At 44.0% G+C, this 14973-nt stretch overlaps 1 protein-coding gene across 3 annotated transcripts in view; it reads left to right on the top strand.

Annotated features, from left to right (window-relative positions):
• The first annotated feature begins 621 nt into the window (after positions 1-621).
• LOC124589958 overlaps positions 622-14973 on the top strand; it is a 230039-nt gene continuing 215687 nt past the window's right edge. For all 3 annotated transcript variants that reach the window (XM_047131614.1, XM_047131611.1, XM_047131613.1), the window contains exon 1: positions 622-719. The gene's annotated coding sequence lies outside the window, so the exon portion shown is untranslated. The remainder of the gene's footprint in view (positions 720-14973) is intronic.

Raw genomic sequence — 14973 nt, 5'->3', positions numbered from 1 at the left:
TCTGCATATTTTAGCCAGTCAGGAAATGTCTTAGTTATAATTGACTGGTTACACTGAGAAAAGCGGTGTTTTGCATAACTGGCGGACCTCACATAAAAAAAAAAAAAACACAGTGATGTGGCGTCTTTGTCACCCCAAAGACATTCTTGATTAACATCAACTCACCATGTCCAGTTTCAAAGGTAACTAACGCTCACGCCCGTTATAGCGTGTACTTAAAGCAGTCGTGACTTTCATCGTCATAGTGACGCTACAACTGCCGCTCTTACGTGACTGACGCGTTTGAACAGACATCACGTTTCAAATGTAGAAACACGCCTACAAACTTTGGTTTATGTGTCACTATTCCTTTTCTGTGTTGCGATTTTTTTTTCGTTAGTGTATTTTTACATATTATCGTCGCTGTACGGAAAGAGAACGATAAGAAAGCAAGGTGCTGGCGACGACTCGGCAGGCAGGACGCTGGTGTGAGGCACGGCGGCGCGGAGTTGTGAAACCCGCCCCCCACGTAAGAGAGACGCGCGTAGGGCGGCAAAGATGCGCAGGCGCGTTTTGGGGAGGGGTGGCGGGCGCGCTGCGCGGAGCCGACCTCGGCGCGACCCACCCACCGCCAGTGTGGCGGCAGCCGCAGCAGCAGCAGCCGACACAGACAGACAGCCGGCGAGTCGGCGGTTTCCGGCCAGCAGCGCAAGCAGGGCCCGCACCCGTCTCTCTGGCAGGTGGGTGGCCCGCCCTGCCGCGCATCTCTTCCCGCTAGCCGCGTCTCGGGCGGAAAACTGCGAAACCCAGTCACCAAAGAGAAAGTAGATTTGCTTCAGGAGCAAATTGTAGCAGTTAATTTGGTAGAAGTACTAACTGTACTAGGATTTAGGACGCAAGTTTCGCCCCAACACCGGTAAACAAATAGTTTAAACAAAAATGTGCTGCGCTTGTTATTCTTAGATACCATTACTAGGCAGTGAGTTTCCTGTTCGCTCATAGCATGTCGAAAGGTCGTAAGAACAGAGAGATTTCGTCATAGCACAGAGGATTTATCGAACGGAATGTTCTTTTGTTTTCCCAAATATTTACCTTACTTATATGTCTACCGTGATTTTTTAACAATCGCAGTGAATCTGAATAGCCGCGAACAGGAACCTTAAGAAGGCATGCATTGGCGCCCTTGACGTCCCTATGCTAGCGGCAGTGCATAGTGCACACCACCTTTCGCTATAGAGCCAAACAAACCCAGTGTATGTGCCAAGACTGTAAGGTGAATCATCGGGTTGCGGTCACGTATTCGGTGCTGTAAGACGAGCAAACGATTCCCGTACCTACGTAAAGTCCAGCTGACAAGCTGTAACAGGCACATATGAGTTAAATAATTACTCCCATCTTATGCGCCTCGCATTTTCATCCTTTGCACCATTCGTCGGTTTTTGTTTGTGCTGGGGAGGGAGGCGAGAAGAAAATTTTCGTATTATTGGTTCAAAACGGGTCTGAGCATTATGGGACTTAACTGCTGAGGTCATCAGTCCCCTAGAACTTAGAACTACTTAAACATAACTAACCTAAGGACATCACACACATCCATGCCCGAGGCAAGATTCGAACCAGCGACCGTAGCGCTCGCGCGGTTCCAGACTGTAGCGCCTAGAACCGCTCGGCCGCCCTGGTGGCCGGCTTTCTTACTGTTATTTGTGGTACCGTAATGGTTTTCTGGACTGTCATCTGGTCGTTGGGTTTCGCGTAGTGTTCCGCGTGGTAATCTGTAAAAGTTTCGTTAAAGTAGCGGTAATATGAGTTACGTACGACCTGTGTGAAAACTTGATTATTTTCTATATGCGAGCTTTTAGCTTATTCATCTGACATTCATTGCGAAGCATTATTGCTAACACGACCAGTGCATCTCATTCTCTGCATTGGAAAGATAAACAACGACTCGATGCATCTAATTTTCTGGAAATGAACCAGCTTTCCAGGAACGTACATGTAAGTTGTCAAAAGAAATGCTTTAGAAACGGTTGTTAGGCAGAAAATATTCTCAGCTGAAAGTAGTGTGACATTTAGACACATTAAAGTAATCTTTTCTTGTGGTACTGAGGAAATTTAAATCACCTCTTCGCAGTAGTCCGCTCTAACGAGCAACATAGCGCAGCTGTTTGCACACTAGACATGCATTCCAGATGAAGAGGGTTCAAATCCCGTTCTAGCATCATGTGTAGTTTTTCCAGGATTTCTCTAAATGGATAAAGGCGAATTACGAAATGAATCCAATGACCGCTTTCAGAAGGACGTGGCTGTTTGCCTTCTGCTACTTGTGAGTGATTCGCTCTCCGTTAAGTGACACATTATTGTTAATGAACGTTTTTAAAATAGCGATTCAAACTTTATCGGATTCATATGGCAGAGTCAGTTCGTTGACTGCAGTTACATGCGCTGATAAACGGACCATTAATACTAGAACGATCTGTCTCTTTAAAATTCTACCACTAAGCTCTCCGAAAGGAATTGTTTCTCTATGTTTTCAGAAATTCCTTTCTCACATTTGGGATATTTCTGTCAAGTTGCCCTTTTCCGTTGTATTCGCGACAGTTGAATCTTAAGGTTTAGTAAGCGAGAATATTAAGCTCGTTTTGCAAGAATAATTAAAGACATTAATAGGCAAAATAACGCTCAAAATTAATCGGAAATTTTGTTCAGTTTTCAGTCCACTTGATACTGAAGAAACTGGTGTTTCGCCAGAATAATGACTCACAGATAAAGAACAATTAGTCTCTGTCGATTGGCAACATTTTTCTCTAATGAGCTAGACCTACTTTTAACTTCGGCCCCCGCGGAGCACGTGACGTTTCTCGTCTTGCCCTGTAAACCTTAATAGAAACTAAGGGTAACCAAAGATCACTGTCAGTGTGAAAAAGTCAGATTCGAAGTTGGAAATTAAACATCAGCTACAACTTGTTATATGTGCGGCCGCTGTGGAAGGTGCAATCAACAGGACACACAAAATCGATTTGTCGAGGAGGGAAGATGTGTTCGACGGAAACTGCTGTGACAAAACGAGTTCCACTAAAAGAGGACAAACTACATATTTATTACTCTGTACTGTCCCATGTACTTTATTTCTAGTAGTTGTATTACTCTGCGTTCGAAATTGTTATCCTTCAACTGTTACTTAATTGGTTAATTAGCCTTTGGTTTCACAATCGACACTTACGAAAATCGTGTTAACATAGAACATATCGTCAGTACATGCTATTCATAGAATACAAAGCGCACAAATGTTATATAAGAACGGCGATTTAAGCTGCTATTTGTAGGTATCGTGTATGTGGGTGGGTGAGCTGATTCATGGGCACGAGGAAGGTAAGGGCATGTCACATTCAGTGCCTACCAAATCACTGTTGAGCGTGTACCAAACTTCTGGTTGGTCACTTAGTTTACATTACTGAATACTATCCTTGCAGATCACTTCACAGAATATTTGTCAGTGTGAAACTATAGAACAGAATGCCCAATATGTCTATAATATAGATGTTATTATTTATTCACAAAATCTGCGATGTTTGCGTCCAGTGACAAGGCTGAGGGGAAACTGTGACATCGTAAAGCAGACGTGTAGGCGGTCTGCTGGGGCAAGCTGAAGTCCTTGCGGTAGGTCAGAACATCACTTGGCAAATGTCGAGCGCGATCGGAGATGCCAGGAACCTTTATTGATATTAGGTCTGTCTTTCAGGTGAATTATCTCTGCGGGGAATAAAACACTTTCTTCGAAATTACTTTCTGCTGGTATTATAGTATACTGAGAAAGATTTTGTTTATTTCTGTTTGCTGTTGTGCAGCTAACTTTCCAGTGAACACTATTAAACTTGTCCATTTATAGTCGGGTTTTTCGTAATCCAAACGACACAGTTGTGTTCCTATTTTGTAAGACTATAGCAGGATATTGTACTTTCTGCATCTCGCCTAGTGTAGATGGTAACGGCTCCTGTTTTAGTAAAGCACACGAAGACAGGCGACGCCATTTTCATTGTGGCACGATGCTGAACAACCTTAAAATGAAGGTAAGACTGTTGCTGAGATGCCCCGAGAAAAACAGCAGGTAGCGAAACCATACCCACGTATATACTTGATATTCACTGTGGATTATGTAATACGTGTATGTTGTACATATCAGAAGCAGGTTTAAAACAGTCTTCCGTGAATGAACGAACATGTGGTCCAAACTCACTCACATCAGTCACGTGAACATTTCTGAAATCTAGCTTGATTGTGTGAGAGAACTACCAAGCTCAACCGTCCCTACCACATGGAGCCAGTCCTCTAATAAGAGTTTAATAACGAACACCATAAAACCCTCCACAACACAGATATACCTTACGTTATATGTATAACACAGCACTTATGCATAATACAGGGTGATTCAAAAAGAATACCACAACTTTAGGAATTTAAAACTCTGCAACGACAAAAGGCAGAGCTAAGCACTATCTGTCGGCGAATTAAGGGAGCTATAAAGTTTCATTTAGTTGTACATTTGTTCGCTTGAGGCGCTGTTGACTAGGCGTCAGCGTCAGTTGATGCTAAGATGGCGACCGCTCAACAGAAAGCTTTTTGAGTTATTGAGTACGGCAGAAGTGAATCGACGACAGTTGTTCAGCGTGCATTTCGAACGAAGTATGGTGTTAAACCTCCTGATAGGTGGTGTATTAAACTTATCTGTCCGTAACTACCTGAACGTCAACTACCCGAGGCGATGGATCGGCCGCCAGGCAGCCCGTGACAGAGCACTTCATCACTGGCCTCCAAGAAGCCCTGATCTTACCCCCTGCGATTTTTTCTTATGGGGGTATGTTAAGGATATGGTGTTTCGGCCACCTCTCCCAGCCACCATTGATGATTTGAAACGAGAAATAACAGCAGCTATCCAAACTGTTACGCCTGATATGCTACAGAGAGTGTGGAACGAGTTGGAGTATCGGGTTGATATTGCTCGATTGTCTCGAGGGGGCCATATTGAACATCTCTGAACTTGTTTTTGAGTGAAAAAAAACCTTTTTAAATACTCTTTGTAATGATGTATAACAGAAGGTTATATTATGTTTCTTTCATTAAATACACATTTTTAAAGTTGTGGTATTCTTTTTGAATCACCCTGTATAGTGTGTTTATACGTCATTATGTAATATGTTATTTTATTTACTTCATTGCTATGAAGTCACAGCCCTCTGGCAAAGCCTATCTGACGCTCTATAGAAACAAATTCCATCGTTTTGTTTACTTTTTATAATACAACCGACTTACCACCTATATATTTGTTGACCTTGACGTCTGTTCATTATTCTCTGGTTCGTAGGGCGCTAACTGCGTAGATGGAACATTCATGCACTATACAGTGCGTTTGTTTTAACTTGACACAACTAAATATCTCGAAAACAACACATCGTACGAAAAAGATGTTCTAGGTGAAAAGTTAATATTAGTAATGTCTGTACGACAGCTAGCCATCTTCTAACCACCCTCGTGTGTGGGCAGGTTCGACTTTGTATTTACAAATGGAAACCCCCCTATTTTTATTGCATATAAGGATTCTACGCCAAACAATTGTTTTCTATTCGTGGTTGTTGCCACTACAGTCGATAAATATTAAACGTGCCTGTTTTTGCAATTAAGAACCCGACGCATTTGCTTCTACATTTCGTTTACGATGTAAACCTTTGTGCTCTAACGATTGATATTTATATTCGAAATTTACTGGGGTGTTGCAAATTTGATTGTACAATACCATATGATTAGCCGTTTCAGTGTCTGCTTACAACCTACGTTCAGCTTGATCCAGGAACAGCGACATGGATGCAATAGTTTTTTGTTTTCACCTGATGCCAGAAATCTGTGAGTCGCCTTGCCTCTCACCATTGAGGCGCTTGATTTCGGTGGTTATCTATGAAACGTGCGCGTGTCACTATCACTTCATGGACATTTTACCTTATTACAATGGTTGTGGTCTGTATTCCGTCAGTATCCGCGTAGCGGCCAGCGCGAGAGTTACAGTGGTTCGATGGAAACTCACGCCGAAATCAGTCACATTGTTGGGGGGGGGGGGGGGGGGGGGTTCGAGGGCGGCCACCTAAATTAAGCATTTCGACTGACCACAATCAACCCCATAGGGAACAGAAAACTACGTTATCATACAAGTAGTTTATCAGAAATAAGTGTCTAGACATTATTTGTACTGTACAATCACATCTGCAACACTCAAGTAACATTTGAACATCAGTATCAACAGTTAGAACACAAAATGTTACGTTTATATCGTAAATGAAATGTAGAATAAAACGTGTCGGTTCTTAATTACTAAAATAGGCACACTTGATATTTGTCGATTACAGCGTCGTCTGCCACGAATGGGAAACAATGGTTTGTGTAAACAGTACGTACGTTATGGCGTAGAATCCGAATATGCAATAAAATGAGGTGGGGTCTTCCCATTTGAAAATACAATTTTGACCCCCCCCCCCCCCCCCCCCCCCCACACACACACACACGAGGGGTAGATGGAAGGTGTCCATTTGTAGCGCAGACAGATGTCCTCTTTACTTATATTAACTTTCTGCTAGAACGTTATTTTTGTACGATGCGTCGTTTTCGAGATACTTAATTGTCTGAAGTTAAACACTCTGTGTATGCCACCCAACCAGTCTCTGTCCATCAGTCTCAACCTGTTGCTCATTTATTTTCTATTCTGCATAGATATTATGTAAGATGACTGAAAGCCTATAAATGCGTATAGAAGGCCACGTGTGAGTATATGTTTGTAACACATGAGACTGTTACATGTGTGAAACAAGGTGAATTGCTGGACTTTTGAGGTAAGTAATCGATTAGATATTGGATGATTACAAAACTCAGTAATAAACTGTTGCTGAGAAAAAAAAACCTTGAAGCTTTCGTAATATTACCTACAGATAATCCAGACAGGCGTTGTTGGGTACCTTTACAATTTATCTATGTGCAGGTACAGGAGCATCAGTCTTCTACATTTCATGGAAACGGAAAACCAAGTTGTGACTGCGAGTTTCAAGCTACATACGTAGACGTAAGGTAATCGTAGTCAAAAGCTAAATTCTTTTCCACTGACCTCTGGCAAGTGACATTGAACCGAACTTCAACCGTTCCGTTGTTTATGATAGTCAAAAGGAGTCAATTTCAGATCCCTGCACGACCATCTTAATCTAAGTTTTTCAAGACAGATCTTTTTTAAGGTTCCGGCTGACTCCTCATTTCTCTCCACTTCAACTAATGATTCGTCTTTAATTACTCGAATATCGCCATCTTGCCTTCCTCCGTCTTGCCTCCCTTCTTTTTTTTTTATACTCGAGAAAAGAACAGTTGCTAGAAGATGCTACGGGAGTTCTTAGACGAAGAAAAAGTGTGAGGATACACTTATTTTCTCGCCCAATTTCTTGTGTCCTACCTTCGCTAAATATCGAAGTTAGTAAAATATGATCGCTCTGATAAAAACACCGAATTTTTTTTAGGTAAACGCATTTACATTGTATTTTGCATGAATTGTGTTCCAACAACTTGTATTCAAGACGCCCAGTGATCTTCGCTACCGCCACTGTGTGTTAGTTGCAGTGTTGTGTCAACCTATCATCATGTTGAACATCGCAGACGTCCAATGCTGGTGATTTGGCGTTGGTAACTGAGTTTGTGCATTCGTGACGAGAGTCGAAAATGAACAAGGAATATAAGGAGCTACTGCATCCAGTGCCATTACATTATAAATCGTTCATGAGAAAACACAATTTCTGGAGAAAAATTAAACCTAATGGTACAGGAAGGAGGAAATTAAATAGGATTGCTTTTACACATACACATCAGAAAAAGTTTTGCGTCACCCCAGTTCCCAGAACTCTTGAAGACAGACATTGACTGTGGATATTGTATCACAGACACAGTCCCTTTGATTGTTCAGAGATGTCACTGAACCCGCCCAAAGATGTAAACAACCATGCATGAGCAGCACCTATTAGACAGAGGGGGTCCGACAGCCGATCAGTTCCAGCCATTCCATCGGGAAGGAGGTACACAGCTCGGGTTGTCTGTAGTTCAACCATGCCTAGACGGTCAATACCGCGGTTCGATCGCGTCTGCATTGTTACTTTGTGCCAGGAAGGGCTCTCAAAAAGGGAAGTGTCCAGGCGTCTCGGAGCGAACCAAAGCGATGTTGTTCGGACATGGAGGAGATACAGAGAGACAGGAACTGTCGATGAAATGCCTCGCTCAGGCTGCCTAGGGGCTACTACTGCGGTGGATGACCGCTACCTATGCATTATGGCTCGGAGGAACCCTGACAGCAATGCCGCAATTCTGAATAACGCTTTTCGTGCAGCCGCAGGACGTCATATTACGACTCAAACAGTGCGCAATAGGCTGCATGATGCGCAACTTCACTCCCCACGTTCATGACGAGGTCCATTTCTGCAACCACGACACCATGCAGCGCGGTGCAGATGGGTCCAACAACATGCCGAATGGACCGCTCGGGATTGGCATCACGTTCTCTTCACCGATAAGTGTCGCACATGCCTTCAACCAAACAATCGTCGGAGACGTGTTTGGAGGCAACCCGGTCAGGCTGAACGCCTTAGACACACTGTCCAGAGTGTGCAGCAAGGTGGAGATTCCCTGCTATTTTGGGGTGGTATTGTGTGGAGCCGACGTATACGCCGCTGGTGGTCATGGGAGGCGCCGTAACGGCTGTACGATACGTGAATGCCATCCTCCGACCGATAGTGCAACCATATCGGCAGCATGTTGGCGAGACATTCGTCTTCATGAACGAAAATTCGCGCCCCCATTGTACACATCTTGTGGATGACTTCCTTGAGAATAACAACATCGCTCGACTAGAGTGGCCAGCATGTTCTCCAGACATGAACCCTATCGAACATGGCTGAGAGAGATTGAAAAGGGCTGTTTATGGACGACATGACCCACTAACCACTCTGAGGGTCGCCGTTCATGTGTGGGACAATCTGGACCAACAGTGCCTTGATGAACTTGTGGATAGTATGCCACGACGAATATAGGCATGCATCAATGCAAGAGGACGTGCTACTGATTATTAGAGGTACCGGTGTGTACAGCAGTCTGGACCACCACCTCCGAAGGTCTTCCTGTATGGTGGTACAACATACAGTGTGTGTGGATTTTATGAGCAATAAAAAGGGCGGAAATGATGTTTATGTTGATCTCTATTCCAATTTTCTGTACAGGTTCCGGAACTCTGGGAACCGAGGTGATGCAAAACTTTTTTTGATGTGTGTACAAAAGTAAAGGCCACGAAAATAACTGCAGAACTAAACTATTGCGCTCACCATGTCGACAAGTACGCCATCTCTCCAACGCAGCAGCTAGAACAACACAGTATCTACAAAAAGAAAATTTCGGCGAGAACTGCGCAAACAAAACTTTAGGGGAGAGCTGCTACTGTCAAACCTCTTGCGATCAAGTGACTGGAGAGAAGGAGCATAGGTGACGCAAAGATCACAAAATCTGTCCACAAAATCTGTCAAGCGACAAGTGTAAGAATATAATGTGGTCTGACGTGTCTGCACCTACCACAGAACGTAGTTATCTTGTGCAAAACGTGCGGTGAACCTTACAGTACAGAATGCATTTTTACAACTGTGAGCTGGGGTCGAGGTTCTACAATGAGTTGCTGGTAATATCATGGTACGCAGTGTGTTGTATTGTCGCATTGAAAGGAAAATTAAGTCCGTAATTTCCGGCCGAGTGGCACTGTTGGTACAGTGTGGGTCCGTACGGGATTGATCGACAATGACACCGTTGAACACCCGAGACGTAGATGAAACTATAATTGTTTGTTTCCTCCGTAGTGCAGGCTATCATCAAGATTGGTTCGGTGAGCTTGAGGATTAAATAACATGTCCTCTGTGGCCTTGCACGACCACTGCATTTAAATTTCTCGGAGTATGGGGCCCCACGGTATATTCTTGAGAAGGTGGCACGTTAAATGCCGCATGTCTGCTCGGCCTTCAGATGGTGTCCCATTCGTGGGGAGCGATCAAATATATTCTGATACCATGATTCTCTGCTTGAAAGTCGCACCTGTGGCAGGTTCAAGACGTGACGACGTTCCAGTCATATGACAGGCTAAACTATTCAGTTCACCGTGCCAACGATACAGCATTTGCCTAGGAATGTTTATGCCGTGTTGACGACGGTCGTGGTACACAGTCGAGACAACGAAGACGCATTTTCCGATAAACTTAATTTCTTGAGTGTCATGGAAGTGCATTTCTTGCTGGAAACATAGTTCTGGTAGTATGATAAAGCAAGGGACTGGCTTTGCCGACAAAACTGTTCTGAGACGATGGTTGCTGTCAGTAGTAGCTTTTATTCATTTCCCTGACGGATTCCGCTGTAGGCTTGTGCGTGCGTCAGGCAGGCGATGGGCGGCTGGCGTTGTGCTCTCGGCCGTTCGCATACTGAGGCCACCGGCGGTGCCGGCTCGGCTGTGGTGCTAGGTGACTCGGCCAGCTCGGCCATAGGCAAAGCTGACTGGCTGGTGGTTGGTGTGTTGCGAGGTGGCGGAGGATTTTAGGAAAGTGTAGCCCATTTCTAAAGGAGACCGCGACCCAGTCTTGAATACTGCTGGAGTGTTTGCGATCCCAGTCAGGTTGGATTAAAGGAAGACTTTGGAAGTCGTTCAGGAGGGATCCGCTAGATTTGTTACTCGCTCAACATGCGAATATTACGGAGCTGCTTCGTGAACTCAAATGAAAATCTTGGAAGCAAGACGACGACACCTTTGTGAAACAGTATTGAGAAAATTTAGATAACTGGCATTTGCAGCTGACTCCAGAACTATTCTACTCGTGCCAATATATTACATTGGTGCATAAGTTAATAGCGTTTTTGTTTAGTATGTTAGTATTCCGGATGCTATGGGTTTATTGAATGTCATTTTCTATTTGTAGTTGACTGTTGCTATTTGAGTTCACATATTGTGATTTTTGTCATTTGGAGACAGTGAGTGGAGCTGTGGACGCTAGAGAATGGAGTGCCAAGTGGAGGAATCGGAAAATTTCCGGCATATTCCTCTGTTTGAGTTCAGTAGGGGGGTGACGAAAACGGAGGCAGCGAGGGACATTTGCGCCTTTTATGGGTATAAAGCCATTGGACAGAGCACGGCAAGTAAATGGTTTTCTCGTCTTAAGGAGGATCGTTTGACATTACTGACTCTCCATGTTGAGGAAGACCTAGGGGCTTTAATGAAGATCGTTTAAAGGTGTTAATCCACAATGAACCAGGTTACTGTACTCGAGAACTGGGATATGTGATGAGCAGTAATCATTCCGCCACCATGGGACGTTTGCATGCAGGGGGGGGGGGGGGGAGGTTCAAAAATAGGGTGTAAAAACTACCACATGCTCTAAACCAAAATGAAAAAAAATGAGAAATGGTCGCATGTGACTCTGTACTTGCACGTCATGACAATTGGAACGTGAACAACACCGACCACTCTTATCCTGTACCGTTACTGGTGACGAGAAATGGCGTCTTTATGCCGACATAAGGAAAAGAAAGGAATGGTTAGGTCCAAACAAAGCAGAACTCACCGTACAGAAACCTACACGTATACGTAAAAAAAAAAAAATAATGCAGTGCATCTGGTGGAACAGCGACGGTGTGGTGTACTACAAATAGCTTCTCCGAGATGTATCCATTACTGCTCATATTTGTTGTCGGCAACTGAGACGTCTTGTAGAAGCAGTTCGAGAACAGTGACCAAAAAGACTGCTTGAAGTGATGCTACGCCACTGTAACGCTCGCCCGCATTCTTCTAGACCGGCAAAAAAAACACTTTACAGGAGTTGTGTTGGGAAGGCATTCCGCATCACACATTATTCGCCAGATCTTGCCTCCTCAGATTTTCACCTTCTCCGTTCTCTATCGAACAGTGTTGAAGGAACTTCCTCTCCGGATGAAAATGCGCTCCGACCATGGCTGGACGAGTTGTTCGCCTCAACACCACGTGATTTCTACAGTAGTGGAGTCGAAAAGTTATTCCAACGTTGGCAGACTGTTTCAAATAGTGAAGGAGAACATATTATTGACGATAAAAGTCTCTGTTACGTGTATCTGTCGTGTTTACTAAACTTACGGAAAAACGCTACGAAGTTATGCACCAACCTTATTCATTTCGCGTAAGGACCGCGAAGATGAGAGAAATCAAGGCTTGTATGGAGGCATATACACAGGCGGTTTTCCCTCGCCCTGTTTGCAAATGGAATGGGCAGAAAAGTGACAAGAGGTACCCCCCATCATGCACCATTAGTGGCTCGCAGAGAATGTATGTAGATGTAGGCCTGCATCTGGCTGGCGTCATCTGGTGGTTTTAGGGCTAGGAGGACATCAGTTCGACCCTTGGCTCATCAATGCTGTGGCTGGTCCCCCTGTCACGCGGTCGTGTCAGTTTGATGGTGCAGCAGTAGCGGCCTCACGCCGGAACTCGAGACTGCAACAGACGCCAACTCGATGGATCACTGGTTCAGTGACCAGCCTGGCTGAACGCACAGTATTTATATGCACCTAAGCAGGTTTGTTGTGGTGTTCCCGCTGTAAGTATCACACGTGCTACGTGCTGAATATGGCTGGTCTTCGTAATCATCTGATCGCCGATGGTCTTTGGCGCCTAAATTTATGCCGTGACTCAGTGTCATGGCAGTATGTTACGGTACATACGGTACATGGTTGCTACAGCAGTGTGCTGTCTTGCATTAGCGTCGCGCCATTACATCCTCCCCTCTTGGAAGAATTCACCCCTCCAAATTGTAATCTGATGAAGACGATGTTTGGTTCGCGGGTCGCTCAACTGTATGGTCATCAGCGCCCGTACAAAGTTCCAATTTTTACACATTCCAATCTAGCCAGTCACGAATGATGATGATGATGATGATGATGATGATGATGATGATGATGATGATGATGATGATGATCTTATGAGGACAACACAAACACCCAGTCCCCAGTCAGAGAAAAATCCCCAACCCTACTGGGAATCGAACCTGGGACCCTGTTATCCAAAGGCAGCAACGCAAGCTACTAGACAACGAGCTACGGACGAATCTGATGATGACTAGCTATAACAGTTACTCAGATACCTTAAAATCCTTCCACAGTTTCTATGGTTCAGTTACTGATTGGCCTTGAAAACTTGCACTGGTCCAAGTTAGCTAATATGTATTAGTACACTTTGACTTCTGTCCACACCATACACACTTAGGTCCACTTCTGTGTAATTTACTCGCTGCTTCCTGCGGCAATCGCCAGGCTGTCTCTGCAAGGAGTCCATAACACACTTGCAGTCCACGACCCTGACTGGTCTATTCGGCAGCAATTTCAAACTATCTTGAGGGGGATAAGGTTTTGGGATTTTGGGATATGTCCTACAGTAGTACTCCTATTTGATTTTATAGCGTTACACAATTACGTGCTCACTTTTTTTTCCAAGAATTATCCTCCTCAAATCTGTACCTAGCTTCATCAATGTATCGCTCACCTTCGTCAACATTGTCGACCTATTCCGCGTGATAATCATTATTCTAATAGCCTATTACAACTTATCACTACAGTGTCGAATGAACACGAGTTCAACAAAAGAGCATTACATAAATTATTTACAAAAAGGGAAGCCATGATAAAGTTAATACAGTCACGTTTCTGATCGTAACATCTCGAGAACTTTCTCTTAAATCTTTAAACTTATCCTCTCATCCCCAAGACACCCATTCACTATACTGTGCTTCAGAAGCTCTCCAATACCACTGACGTACCGGACGACTCAAAAAGAAAGTACAGATTTCAATTGTTTATTACAGACAAAGCATAAAAGATTAAAAACACCTTGAGCATGTCACTGGACAGAGTAAGGTTTAAAGTTTTGACACAACTGTACTGTTGTTTGCTTGTAGCAACTTTGCGACTACATCACAAGAGAAATATTTTTGTGTGTTGGAAGTTCCAAGAAGTCAATCCATTGTCCAAATCGAACGTGGGGGTACACAAGAGACAGGCTATTTGTCCCACCTATGGCAGCTACTCTTCAAGAGCTGAGAAATCGAATTGTTGAATCTGTCCACTCGGTAAACAGGGACCTGTTGATCCGTGTATGGAATGAAATGGACTTCGGATTCGATGCTTTTCGAGCAATGCTTGGAAGTTGAGTGTATGGCATTGTGTCTGTGCGAACATGAAACTTAGAACTTTCCTTTATGCAGTGACATGCATAATGTCTTTCTCTTTCGCAGTTTGTCTGTGGTAAGCAACTGAAATCTGCTCCTACTTTTTGCACCATCCTGTATATATTTAACAACACACTTTCTACCAGCTAGAACCTGAACCCCCTTAATTCCACTCTTATTACTCAATAACATTTTCTCCTTACCATACTTCCCTGAAACCTGATATGTTCTGCCATTGTGACTCCCATTATTCCTTAAATTGATTCCGACAGTTATCGTAGGTTGATTCTCTGCTGTCATGCCCACTGAATTTTCCATGTGATAGCTCAGCATCATGCTAAAACGTTTTGATTTAGCATCGCATAATGAGAAGACTAAAAACCTAAACATTAAAACACTGTTTGCCACTGATGTATTTTTATCCCATTAGCTCTCCCCCCCACCCAATCCCCGCTCTCCTTTCGGCTTACAACGATCTCACTAGATAATAGGATCACAGATACAAGCAGAAGGAGTGCTTTGTAGAAACATAAACAGAAAAGCTCCACACACGACTCAGGCAGTGTGTGGATGTCAAACGACATACACCGATCAGCCAGAACATAATGAGCACCTACCTAATAGCAGGTATGTCCAACTTTAGCACGGATAACAACAGCGACGCACCATGGCATGGAAGCAATGAGGCCGTGGTAGGCCGCTGGAGGGAGTTGGCACC

Source organism: Schistocerca americana, chromosome 2 (genome assembly GCF_021461395.2).
Source record: "Schistocerca americana isolate TAMUIC-IGC-003095 chromosome 2, iqSchAmer2.1, whole genome shotgun sequence".
NCBI lineage: Eukaryota > Metazoa > Arthropoda > Insecta > Orthoptera > Acrididae > Schistocerca > Schistocerca americana.
Note: the sequence above shows the minus strand (reverse complement) of the source record. Positions and strands in the feature narration are given on the sequence as shown.